The following is a 14,214-nucleotide window of genomic DNA, read 5'->3' on the forward strand; positions in this document are numbered from 1 at the left end:
CTGGGTGATATCACTAGTGATTCTATTGATAACGTCATACGTGATGTCACTCATGATATCACTCCTGATGTCATTAACAACGTAATAAGTGATGTCATTAATGATATCATGCAAAGATCCCATGGGGGAGTGGAGGCAGTTCAGGTTAGGAATCTCCTTGCATTTGAATGCTTGATAGAAAACTCTGGGATTAACATAAGTTTTTTTGCCAATTAAAAAAATAAGATAAAAATAAATTATATAGGTACAAATCCCCAATTCCAAAATCCTAACTTATTCTGAAATCCAAACGTTTTAATTAATATTTATTTTAAATATAAAAATATCATAAATGCATATTTTCCCTACCTGTAACTCATAATAATCTCTGCCTGTATTTTTCGTTTGTTTTTTTATTTCTAAAATGCAAATAATAGTCTATATGTATTCAAAACAACACATAGGGCTCTATTTAACATGTAAATACTGCCTAAATGACACAAGATATTGTTGTTTTCACTTGGTCCCATCCCCATTCCAAACTGTCCCATTTAAACCCCTTAACGCCGTTAGAACGTTCCATGCTGTCCTAACAGTTCTGGGCTTTAAACGCTGTTAGGATGGCATGGAATATCCTAACCAATCAGACATCCTACAGCTTCCTGCATTTTCACAATGGGAACTTGGATTGGGGGGCGTACCTGGCATCGTAGGCAGTCCCCCATGATCCAATCCCACCCTTGAAATCACATGATCACATCAACGATCGCGTGATTTCATTTTTAAAGCAAGTGTTCACATCAGAATTTATTTCCGATTTTTAACACTTGGCCACATCATGGAGGGGTTACAAACGCAAATACCTTTTACAGTCCCAAGGATAAAGGGTTCTGTAATTGTGTGCGTGTGTGTCTGTCACATGTGCAGTTTGCCTACAAAAATTGACATTGCACATGTAACCTAGCATTTATTTCAGTGCTTCACATGATAGGGCAGTGATGGTGAGCAGGATCATTTCCAAGTGGTGAGAAAGATTCTGCTAGTAGAACATCACTGGTGTAAAGTTCGCATAGGTATCAACCTATCAGTATCACTGCAGTGCTGGTAGGAAAGTGTCACTTCAGAATCACTACTGTTTTTTGTTAACTGTTTTTGTTTAGGGTTAAACATACGACATGACATGTCATTAACAAAATCTAGAGTAGACAGGGTTTATCTTGGCTCAATTTCATTCAAATCCCTTTGTAGTGCTATGAATAAGTGCATCCAGTCCAGTAGTTTGCATCTTTTGTGCATTTAAAGGGACAGTTTATCTATCAGGTTTCTGCAATGTAAAAAAATGAGACAAAGATAAATCATTTCAGAACTTTTTCCACCTTTAATGTGTGACCTATAAACTATGCAACTCAATTGAAAAGCAAACTGAAATCTTTTAGGTGAAGGGAAGTAAAAAAAAAAAAAAAATAATAATATGGTTGCATAAGTGTGCACACCCATAAATTAATACTTTGTTGAAGCAACTTTTGATTTTATTACAGCACTCAGTCTTTTGGCGTATGAGTCTATCAGCATGGCACATCTTGACGTGGAAAGATTTGTCCACTTTTCTTTGCAAAAACACTCCAAATCTGTCAGATTGCGAGGGCATCTCTTGTGCACAGCCTTCGTAAGATCACCCCACAGATTTTCGATTGGATTCAGGTCTGGGCTCTGGCTGGGCCATTTCAAAACTTTAATCTTCTTCTGGTGAAGCCATTACTTTGTTGATTTGGATGTATGCTTTGGGTCGTTGTCATGCTGAAAGATGAAGTTCCTCTTCATATTCAGCTTTCTAGCAGAAGCCTGAAGGTTTTGTGCCAATACTGACTGGTATTTGGAACTGTTCATAATTCCATCTACCTTGAATAAGGTCCCAGTTCCAGCTGAAGAAAAACAGCCCCAAAGCATGATGCTGCCACCACCACCATGCTTCACTGTGTGTATGGTGTTCTTTTGGTGATATGCAGTGTTGTTTTTGCGCCAAACATATCTTTTGGAATTATGGTCTGATGAAACCAAGGTTGAACTTTTTGGCAATAACACCTTTTCTCACATGCTTTTGGGAGACTTCAGATGTGTTTTTGCTAAATTTAGCTGGGCTTGGATGTTTTTCTTCGTAAGAAACTGCTTCCGTCTACCCCAAAAGCCCAAACATATGAAGAATACGGGAGATTGTTGTCACATGTACCACACAGCCAGTACTTGCCAGATATTCCTGCAGCTCCTTTAATGTTGCTGTAGGCCTCTTGGTAGCCTCCCAAACCAGTTTTCTTCTCATCTTTTAATCAATTTTGGAGGGACATCCAGTTCTTGGTAATGCCATTGTTGTGCCATATGTTCTCCACTTGATGATGACTGTCTTCACTGTGTTCCATTGTATATCTAATGCCTTGGAAATTCTTTTGTACCCTTCTCCTGACTGATACCATTTAAGAATGAGATCCCTCTGATGCTTTGGAAGCTCTCTGCGGACCATAGATTTTGTCTAGGACGCGACTAAGAAAATGTCAGGAAAGACCTACTAGAACAGCTGAACTTTTTTGGGGGTTAATCAGAGGCACTTTAAATTATGGCAGGTGTGTGATGACTCTTATTTAACATGGTTTTGAATGTGATTGCTTAATTCTGAACACAGCTACATCCCCAGTTATAAGAGGGTGTGCACACGTATGCAACCACATTATTATTTTTTGTTTTTGTTTACTTCCCTCCACCTTAAAGGGATACTAAACCAATTTTTTTCTTTCATGATTCAGATAGAGCATGAGATTTTAAGCACCTTTCTAATTTACTCCTATTATCATTTTTCTTTGTTCTCATGTTATCTTGATTTGAAAAAGCAGTACTGTAAGCTTTAGAGCTGGACCATTTTTTGTTCAGCACCTGGGTAGCACTTGCTCATTTGTGGCTAAATGTAGCAAACCAATCAGCAAGTGCTACCGAGGTGCTGAACTAAAAACAGAATTTATGCTTACCTGATAAATTACTTTCTCCAACGGTGTGTCCGGTCCACGGCGTCATCCTTACTTGTGGGATATTCTCTTCCCCAACAGGAAATGGCAAAGAGCCCAGCAAAGCTGGTCACATGATCCCTCCTAGGCTGCGCCTACCCCAGTCATTCGACCGACGTACAGGAGGAAATATGCATAGGAGAAACCATATGATACCGTGGTGACTGTAGAAAATAATTCATCAGACCTGATTAAAAAAAACCAGGGCGGGCCGTGGACCGGACACACCGTTGGAGAAAGTAATTTATCAGGTAAGCATAAATTCTGTTTTCTCCAACATAGGTGTGTCCGGTCCACGGCGTCATCCTTACTTGTGGGAACCAATACCAAAGCTTTAGGACAACTTTCGGAAGAAAACCAGGCTTAGTACGCAAAACCACCTTATCTGCATGGAACACCAGATAGGGCGGAGAACACTGCAGAGCAGATAACTCAGAAACTCTTCTAGCAGAAGAAATTGCAACCAAAAACAAAACTTTCCAAGATAATAACTTAATATCTACGGAATGTAAGGGTTCAAACGGAACCCCTTGAAGAACTGAAAGAACTAGATTAAGACTCCAGGGAGGAGTCAAAGGTCTGTAAACAGGCTTGATTCTAACCAGAGCCTGAACAAACGCCTGAACGTCTGGCACAGCTGCCAGCCTTTTGTGAAGTAAAACAGATAACGCAGAGATCTGTCCCTTCAGAGAACTTGCAGATAATCCTTTCTCCAAACCTTCTTGTAGAAAGGATAGAATCTTAGGAATTTTTATCTTGTTCCATGGGAATCCTTTAGATTCACACCAACAGATATATTTTTTCCCTATCTTATGGTAAATTTTTCTAGTTACAGGCTTTCTAGCCTGAATAAGAGTATCTATTACAGAATCTGAAAACCCACGCTTTGATAAAATCAAGCGTTCAATCTCCAAGCAGTCAGTTGGAGGGAAACCAGATTAGGATGTTCGAAAGGACCTTGAACAAGAAGGTCCTGTCTCAAAGGTAGCTTCCATGGTGGAGCCGATGACATATTCACCAGGTCTGCATACCAAGTCCTGCGTGGCCACGCAGGAGCTATCAAGATCACCGAAGCCCTCTCCTGATTGATCCTGGCTACCAGCCTGGGAATGAGAGGAAACGGTGGGAATACATAAGCTAGGTTGAAGGTCCAAGGTGCTACTAGTGCATCTACTAGAGTCGCCTTGGGATCCCTGGATCTGGACCCGTAACAAGGAACCTTGAAGTTCTGACGAGAGGCCATCAGATCCATGTCTGGAATGCCCCATAATCGAGTTATTTGGGCAAAGATTTCCGGATGGAGTTCCCACTCCCCCGGATGGAATGTCTGACGACTCAGAAAATCCGCTTCCCAATTTTCCACTCCTGGGATGTGGATTGCAGACAAGTGGCAGGAGTGATCCTCCGCCCATTGAATTATCTTGGTCACTTCCTCCATCGCCAGGGAACTCCTTGTTCCCCCCTGATGGTTGATATATGCAACTGTCGTCATGTTGTCTGATTGAAACCTTATGAATTTGGCCTTTGCTAGATGAGGCCAAGCTTTGAGAGCATTGAATATCGCTCTCAGTTCCAGAATGTTTATCGGGAGAAGAGATTCTTCCCGAGACCATAGACCCTGAGCTTTCAGGGGTTCCCAGACCGCGCCCCAGCCCACCAGACTGGCGTCGGTCGTGACAATGACCCACTCTGGTCTGCGGAAGCTCATTCCCTGTGACAGGTTGTCCAGGATCAGCCACCAACGGAGTGAATCTCTGGTCCTTTGATCTACTTGAATCGTCGGAGACAAGTCTGTATAATCCCCATTCCACTGTCTGAGCATGCACAGTTGTAATGGTCTTAGATGAATTCGTGCAAAAGGAACTATGTCCATTGCTGCAACCATCAATCCTATTACTTCCATGCACTGCGCTATGGAAGGACAAAGAACAGAATGAAGTACTTGACAAGAGCTTAGAAGTTTTGATTTTCTGACCTCTGTCAGAAAAATCCTCATTTCTAAGGAGTCTATTATTGTTCCCAAGAAGGGAACTCTTGTTGACGGGGAAAGAGAACTTTTTTCTATGTTCACTTTCCATCCGTGAGATCTGAGAAAGGCTAGGACGATGTCCGTATGAGCCTTTGCTTATGACAGAGACGACGCTTGAATCAGGATGTCGTCCAAGTACGGTACTACTGCAATGCCCCTTGGTCTTAGAACCGCTAGAAGGGACCCTAGTACCTTTGTGAAAATTCTCGGAGCAGTGGCTAATCCGAATGGAAGTGCCACAAACTGGTAATGCTTGTCCAGAAAAGCGAACCTTAGAAACTGATGATGTTCCTTGTGGATAGGAATATGTAGGTACGCATCCTTTATATCCACCGTGGTCATAAATTGACCTTCCTGGATGGTAGGAAGGATCGTTCGAATGGTTTCCATTTTGAACGATGGAACCCTGAGAAATTTGTTTAGGATCTTGAGATCTAAAATTGGTCTGAATGTTCCCTCTTTTTTGGGAACTATGAACAGGTTGGAGTAAAACCCCATCCCTTGTTCTCCTATTGGAACTGGATGAATTACTCCCATCTTTAACAGGTCTTCTACACAATGTAAGAATGCCTGTCTTTTTATTTGGTTTGAAGATAATTGAGACCTGTGGAACCTTCCCCTTGGGGGTAGTTCCTTGAATTCCAGGAGATAACCTTGAGAAACTATTTCTAGTGCCCAAGGATCCTGAACATCTCTTGCCCAGGCCTGAGCAAAGAGAGAAAGTCTGCCCCCCACCAGATCCGGTCCCGGATCGGGGGCCATCCCTTCATGCTGTTTTGGTAGCAGTGGCAGGCTTCTTGGCCTGCTTACCCTTGTTCCAGCCTTCCATCGGTCTCCAGGCTGGTTTGGGTTGAGAAGTATTACCCTCTTGCTTAGAGGATGTAGAAGTAGAGGCTGGTCCGTTTCTGTGAAAGGGACAAAAATTAGGCTTATTTCTAGCCTTAAAAGACCTATCCTGAGGAAGGGCGTGGCCCTTTCCCCCGGTGATGTCTGAAATAATCTCTTTCAAATCAGGACCAAACAGTGTTTTACCCTTGAAAGGGATGTTAAGCAATTTTGTCTTGGAAGACACATCCGCTGACCAGGACTTTAGCCAAAGCGCTCTGCGCGCCACGATAGCAAACCCTGAATTTTTCGCCGCTAATCTAGCTAATTGCAAAGCGGCATCTAGAATAAAAGAGTTAGCCAATTTAAGTGCTTGAACTCTGTCCATAACCTCCTCATACGAAGATTCTTTATTGAGCGACTTTTCTAGTTCTTCGAACCAGAAACACGCTGCCGTAGTGACAGGAACAATGCATGAAATTGGTTGTAGAAGGTAACCTTGCTGAACAAATATCTTTTTAAGCAAACCCTCTAATTTTTTATCCATAGGATCTTTGAAAGCACAACTATCTTCTATGGGAATAGTAGTGCGTTTGTTTAGAGTAGAGACCGCCCCCTCGACCTTAGGGACTGTCTGCCATAAGTCCTTTCTGGGGTCGACTATAGGAAATAATTTCTTAAATATAGGGGGAGGAACAAAAGGTATGCCGGGCCTTTCCCATTCCTTATTTACTATGTCCGCCACCCGCTTGGGTATAGGAAAAGCATCGGGGGGCACCGAAACCTCTAGGAACTTGTCCATCTTACATAATTTCTCTGGAATGACCAAATTGTCACAATCATCCAGAGTAGATAATACCTCCTTAAGCAGTGCGCGGAGATGTTCTAATTTAAATTTAAATGTTACAACATCAGGTTCAGCTTGTTGAGAAATTTTTCCTGAATCTGAAATTTCTCCCTCAGACAAAACCTCCCTCCTGGCCCCTTCAGATTGGTGTGAGGGTATGTCAGAAACGTTATCATCAGCGTCCTCTTGCTCTTCAGTGTTTAAAACAGAGCAATCGCGCTTTCTCTGATAAGTAGGCATTTTAGATAAAATATTTGCAATAGAATTATCCATAACAGCCGTTAATTGTTGCATGGTAATAAGTATTGGCGCACTAGATGTACTAGGGGCCTCTTGTGTGGGCAAAACTGGTGTAGACACAGAAGGGGATGATGCAGTACCATGCTTACTCACCTCATCTGAAGAATCATCTTGGGCAATATTATTATCTGTGGCATCATTGTCCCTACTTTGTTTGGACACTATGTCACAATTATCACATATATTTAAATGGGGAGACACATTGGCTTTCATACATATAGAACATTGCTTATCTGATGGTTCAGACATGTTAAACAGGCTTAAACTTGTCAACAAAGCACAAAAAACGTTTTAAAATAAAACCGTTACTGTCACTTTAAATTTTAAACAGAACACACTTTATTACTGAATATGCGAAAAAGCATGAAGCAATTGTTCAAAATTCACCAAAATATTTCACCACAGTGTCTTAAAGCCTTAAAAGTATTGCACACCAAATTTGAAAGCTTTAACCCTTAAAATAACGGAACCGGAGCCGTTTTTACATTTAACCCCTATACAGTCCCAGGTATCTGCTTTGCTGAGACCCAACCAAGCCCAGAGGGGAATACGATACCAAATGACGCCTTCTATAAGCGTTTTCAGTGGTTCTTAGCTCCTCACACATGCATCTGCATGCCTTGCTTTCCAAAAACAACTACGCATTAGTGGCGCGAAAATGAGGCTCTGCCTATGACTAGAGAAGGCCCCCATCTGAAAAAGGTGTCCATACAGTGCCTGCCGTTTTTTAACAACAATCCCCAAGATTATAATAACTATAAAGAGTTATAATCTGCCAAATATGCTTAGCAAAGTAATCGTTTTAGCCCAGAAAAATGTCTACCAGTTTTTTAAGCCCTTATAAAGCCCTTTATTCTTTTACTTAATCTAAGAAAATGGCTTACCGGTCCCCATAGGGAAAATGACAGCCTTCCAGCATTACAAAGTCTTGTTAGAAATGTGGCCAGTCATACCTCAGGCAGAAAAGTCTGCCAACTGCTTCCCCCAACTGAAGTTACTTCATCTCAACAGTTCTGTGTGGAAACAGCAATCGATTTTAGTAACGTTTGCTAAAATCATCTTCCTCTTACAAACAGAAATCTTCTTCTCTTTTCTGTTTCAGAGTAAATAGTACATACCAGCACTATTTTAAAATAACAAACACTTGATTGAAGAATAAAAACTACATTTAAACACCAAAAAACTCTTAGCCATCTCCGTGGAGATGTTGCCTGTGCAACGGCAAAGAGAATGACTGGGGTAGGCGGAGCCTAGGAGGGATCATGTGACCAGCTTTGCTGGGCTCTTTGCCATTTCCTGTTGGGGAAGAGAATATCCCACAAGTAAGGATGACGCCGTGGACCGGACACACCTATGTTGGAGAAAATGGACCGGCTCCTAATCTTTTATTATTGCTTTTTAAAATCAAGATAACATGAACAAAGAAAAATTGATAATAGGAGTAAATTAGAAAGTTGCTTAAAATTGCATGCTCTATCTGAATCATGAAAGAAAAAAATTGGGGTTTGTATCCCTTTAAAGATTTCAATTTGTTTTTAAATTGGGTTGTGTTGTTTATAGGTCACATTAAAGGTGGAAAAAGTTCTGAAATGATTTATCTTTGTCTAATTTTTTTTACATCACAGAAACCTGACATTTTAACAAAGGTGTGTAGACTTTTTATATCCACTCTTGTGCACAGCCATCTTCAGATCACCCCACAGATTTTGAATTGGATTCAGGTCTGGGCTCTGGCTGGGACATCCCAAAACTTTAATCTTCTGCTGGTGAAGCCATTCCTTTGTTAATTTGGATGTATGCTTTGGGTCGTTGTCATGCTGAAAGATGAAGTTCCTCTTCATGTTCAGCTTTCTAGCAGAAGCCTGAAGGTTTTGTGCCAGTATTGTCTGGTATTTGGAACTGTTCATTATTCACTCTACCTTGACTAAGGCCCCAGTTCCAGCTGAAGAAAAAAAGCCCCAAAGCATGATGCGGACACCACCATGCTTCACTGTGGGTATGGTGTTCTTTTGGTGATATGCAGTGTTGTTTTTGCGCCAAACATATCTTTTGGAATTATGGCCAAAAAGTTCAACTTTGGTTTCATCAGACCATAACAGCTTTTCTCACATGCTTTTGGGAAACTTCAGATGTGTTTTTGCAAAATTTAGCCGGGCTTTGGATTTTTTTTTTTTTGTAAGAAAACAGAATTTATGCTTACCTGATAAATTACTTTCTCCAACAGTGTGTCCGGTCCACGGCGTCATCCTTACTTGTGGGAATATCTCTTCCCCAACAGGAAATGGCAAAGAGTCCCAGCAAAGCTGGCCATATAGTCCCTCCTAGGCTCCGCCCACCCCAGTCATTCGACCGACGGACAGGAGGAAAAAATAGGAGAAACCATATGGTACCGTGGTGACTGTAGTTAGAGAAAATAATTAATCAGACCTGATTAAAAAAACTAGGGCGGGCCGTGGACCGGACACACCGTTGGAGAAAGTAATTTATCAGGTAAGCATAAATTCTGTTTTCTCCAACATTGGTGTGTCCGGTCCACGGCGTCATCCTTACTTGTGGGAACCAATACCAAAGCTTTAGGACACGGATGAAGGGAGGGAGCAAATCAGGTTGCCTAAACAGAAGGCACCACGGCTTGCAAAACCTCTCTCCCAAAAATAGCCTCCGAAGAAGCAAAAGTATCAAATTTGTAAAATTTGGCAAAAGTGTGCAGTGAAGACCAAGTCGCTGCCTTACATATCTGATCAACAGAAGCCTCGTTCTTGAAGGCCCATGTGGAAGCCACAGCCCTAGTGGAGTGAGCTGTGATTCTTTCAGGAGGCTGCCGTCCGGCAGTCTCTTAAGCCAATCGGATGATGCTTTTAAGCCAAAAGGAAAGAGAAGTAGAAGTCGCTTTTTGACCTCTCCTTTTACCAGAATAGACGACAAACAGAGAAGATGTTCGTCTGAAATCTTTTGTAGCTTCTAAATAGAATTTTAGAGCACGGACTACGTCCAAATTGTGTAATAAACGTTCCTTCTTTGAAACTGGATTCGGACACAAAGAAGGTACAACTATCTCCTGGTTAATATTTTTGTTAGAAACAACCTTTGGAAGAAAACCAGGCTTAGTACGCAAAACCACCTTATCTGCATGAAACACCAGATAGGGCGGAGAACACTGCAGAGCAGATAACTCTGAAACTCTTCTAGCAGAAGAAATAGCAACCAAAAACAAAACTTTCCAAGATAACAACTTAATATCTATGGAATGTAGAGGTTCAAACGGAACCCCTTGAAGAACTGAAAGAACTAGATTTAAACTCCAGGGAGGAGTCAAAGGTCTGTATACAGGCTTGATCCTAACCAGAGCCTGAACAAATGCTTGAACATCAGGCACAGCTGCCAGTCGTTTGTGTAGTAAGACAGATAAAGCAGAAATCTGTCCTTTTAGAGAACTCGCAGATAATCCTTTATCCAAACCTTCTTGCAGAAAGGAAAGAATCTTAGGAATTTTTATCTTATTCCATGGGAATCCCTTGGATTCACACCAGCAGATATATCTTTTCCATATTTTATGGTAAATCTTTCTAGTTACCGGTTTTCTGGCCTGAACCAGAGTATCTATCACAGAATCTGAAAACCCACGCTTTGATAGAAACAAGCGTTCAAACTCCAAGCCGTCAGCTGGAGGGAGAACAGATTTGGATGTTCGAATGGACCCTGAACAAGAAGGTCCTGTCTCAGAGGTAGCTTCCATGGTGGAACCGATGACATATTCACCAGGTCTGCATACCAAGTCCTGCGTGGCCACGCAGGAGCTATCAAGATCACCGAGGCCCTCTCCTGTTTGATCCTGGCTACCAGCCTGGGAATGAGAGGAAACGGTGGGAACACATAAGCTAGGTTGAAGGTCCAAGGTGCTACTAGTGCATCCACTAGAGTCGCCTTGGGATCCCTGGATCTGGACCCGTAGCAAGGAACCTTGAAGTTCTGACGAGACGCCATTAGATCCATGTCTGGAATGCCCCATAATTGAGTCAACTGGGCAAAGATCTCCGGGTGGAGTTCCCACTCCCCCGGATGGAATGTCTGACGACTCAGAAGATCCTCCGCCCATTGTATTATTTTGGTCACTTCTTTCATCGCCAGGGAACTTCTTGTTCCCCCCTGATGATTGATATACGCAACAGTCGTCATGTTGTCTGATTGGAATCTTATGAATCTGGCCTTTGCAAGCTGAGGCCAAGCCCTGAGAGCATTGAATATCGCTCTTAGTTCCAGAATGTTTATCGGGAGAAGAGACTCTTCCCGAGACCATAGTCCCTGAGCTTTCAGGGATTCCCAGACCGCGCCCCAGCCCACTAGACTGGCGTCGGTCGTGACAATGACCCACTCTGGTCTGCGGAAGCTCATTCCCTGGGATAGGTGGCCCAGGGTTAGCCACCAACGCAGTGAATCTCTGGTCTTCTGATCTACTTGAATCACTGGAGACAAGTCTGTATAGTCCCCATTGCAACTGTTTCCGCATGCACAGTTGTAATGGTCTTAGATGAATTCGCGCAAAAGGAACTATGTCCATTGCTGCCACCATCAACCCTACTACTTCCATGCACTGAGCTATGGAAGGACATGGAACAGAATGAAGAACTTGACAAGCGCTTAGAAGTTTTGACTTTCTGACATCTGTCAGAAAAATCCTCATTTCTAAGTTATCTATTATTGTTCCCAAGAAGGGAACTCTTGTTGACGGAGACAGAGAACTTTTTTCTATGTTCACCTTCCATCCGTGAGATCTGAGAAAGGCCAGAACGATGTCTGTATGAGCCTTTGCTTTTGAAAGGGACGACGCTTGTATTAGAATGTCGTCCAAGTATGGTACTACTGCCCCTCGGTCTTAGAACCGCTAGAAGGGACCCGAGTACCTTTGTGAAAATCCTTGGAGCAGTGGCTAATCCGAATGGGAGGGCCACAAACTGGTAATGTTTGTCCAGAAAGGCGAACCTTAGGAACTGATGATGTTCTTTGTGGATAGGAATATGTAGGTACGCATCCTTTAGATCCACGGTAGTCATAAATTGACCTTCTTGGATAGTGGGTAGAATTGTTCGAATGGTTTCCATTTTGAACGATGGTACCCTGAGAAATTTGTTTAGGATCTTTAAATCCAGAATTGGTCTGAAGGTTCCCTCTTTTTTGGGAACTACGAACAGATTTGAGTAAAATCCCATTCCTTGTTCCGTCATTGGAACTGGGTGCATCACTCCCATCTTTAACAGGTCTTCTACACAATGTAAGAACGCCTGTCTCTTTATTTGGTTTGAGGATAAGTGAGACATGTGGAACCTTCCCCTTGGGGGTAGTTCCTTGAATTCCAGAAGATAACCCTGAGAAACTATTTCTAGCGTCCAGGGATCCTGAACATCTCTTGCCCAAGCCTGAGCAAAGAGAGAGAGTCTGCCCCCCACTAGATCCGGTCCCGGATCGGGGGCTACTCCTTCATGCTGTTTTGTTAGCGGCAGCAGACTTCTTGGCCTGCTTACCCTTGTTCCAGCCTTGCATCGGTTGAAGGGGATGTTAAGCAATTTTGTCTTGGATGATACATCCGCTGACCAAGACTTTAGCCAAAGCGCTCTGCGCGCCACAATTGCAAACCCTGAATTTTTCCCTGCTAATCTAGCTAATTGCAAAGCGGCATCTAAAATAAAAGAGTTAGCCAACTTAAGTGCGTGAACTCTGTCCATAACCTCCTCATATGGAGTCTCTCTACTGAGCGACTTTTCTAGTTCCTCGAACCAGAACCACGCTGCTGTAGTGACAGGAAAAATGCACGAAATGGGTTGTAGAAGGTAACCTTGCTGTACAAAAATCTTTTTAAGCAAACCCTCCAATTTTTTATCCATAGGATCTTTGAAAGCACAACTATCCTCGATAGGAATAGTAGTGCGCTTGTTTAGAGTAGAAACTGCCCCCTCGACCTTAGGGACTGTCTGCCATAAGTCCTTTCTGGGGTCGACCATAGGAAATAATTTCTTAAATATAGGAGGGGGAACAAAAGGTATGCCGAGCTTCTCCCACTCCTTATTCACTATGTCCGCCACCCGCTTGGGTATAGGAAAAGCGTCGGGGTGCACCGGAACCTCTAGGAACTTGTCCATCTTGCATAATTTTTCTGGAATGACCAAGTTGTCACAATCATCCAGAGTAGATAACACCTCCTTAAGTAGTGCGCGGAGATGTTCTAATTTAAATTTAAATGTCACAACATCAGGTTCAGCCTGTTGAGAAATTTTTCCTGAATCTGAAATTTCCCCATCTGACAAAACCTCCCTCATGGCCCCTTCAGATTGGTGTGAGGGTATGACAGAACAATTATCATCAGCGCCCTCCTGCTCTTCAGTGTTTAAAACAGAGCAATCGCGCTTTCTCTGATATGCAGGCATTTTGGATAAAATATTTGCTATGGAGTTATCCATTACAGCCGTCAATTGTTGCATGGTAATAAGCATTGGCGCGCTAGAAGTACTAGGAGCCTCCTGCGTGGGCAAAACTGGTATAGACACAGAAGGAGATGATGTAGAACCATGTCTACTCCCTTCATCTGATGAATCATCTTGGGCAACTTCATTATCTGTGACAGTATTGTCCTTACATTGTTTGGACGCTATGGCACAATTATCACACAATTTTGAAGGGGGAGACACATTGACTTTCATACATATAGAACATAGCTTATCTGAAGGCACAGACATGTTAAACAGGCTTAAACTTGTCAATAAAGCACAAAAACCGTTTTAAAACAAAACCGTTACTGTCTCTTTAAATTTTAAACAGAGCACACTTTATTACTGAATATGTGAAAAAATATGAAGGAATTGTTCCAAATTTACCAAAATTTCACCACAGTGTCTTAAAGCATTAAAAGTATTGCACACCAAATTTCAGAGCTTTAACCCTTAAAATAACGAAACCGGAGCCGGTTACAGATTTAACCCCTATACAGTCCCAGCTACAGCCTTTGCTGTGACTTTACCAAGCCCAGAGGGGAATACGATACCAAATGACGCCTTCTAGGAACTTTTCCAACTACTTTCAGGTCCTCACACATGCATCTGCATGTCTTGACTCTCAAAAACAACTGCGCAGTAATGGCGCGAAAATGAAGCTCAGCCTACAACTGGGAAGGCCCTTCCTGATTGGAAAAGGTG

The 14,214-nt window shown here is 42.4% G+C and overlaps 1 protein-coding gene across 1 annotated transcript in view; it reads right to left on the reverse strand.

Annotated features, from left to right (window-relative positions):
* The window catches only part of ITGAV (integrin subunit alpha V), a 242,984-nt gene that overhangs the window by 182,878 nt on the left and 45,892 nt on the right, over positions 1-14,214 (reverse strand). The gene's annotated exons all lie outside the window — the stretch shown is intronic.

Source organism: Bombina bombina, chromosome 1 (genome assembly GCF_027579735.1).
Source record: "Bombina bombina isolate aBomBom1 chromosome 1, aBomBom1.pri, whole genome shotgun sequence".
Taxonomy (NCBI): domain Eukaryota; kingdom Metazoa; phylum Chordata; class Amphibia; order Anura; family Bombinatoridae; genus Bombina; species Bombina bombina.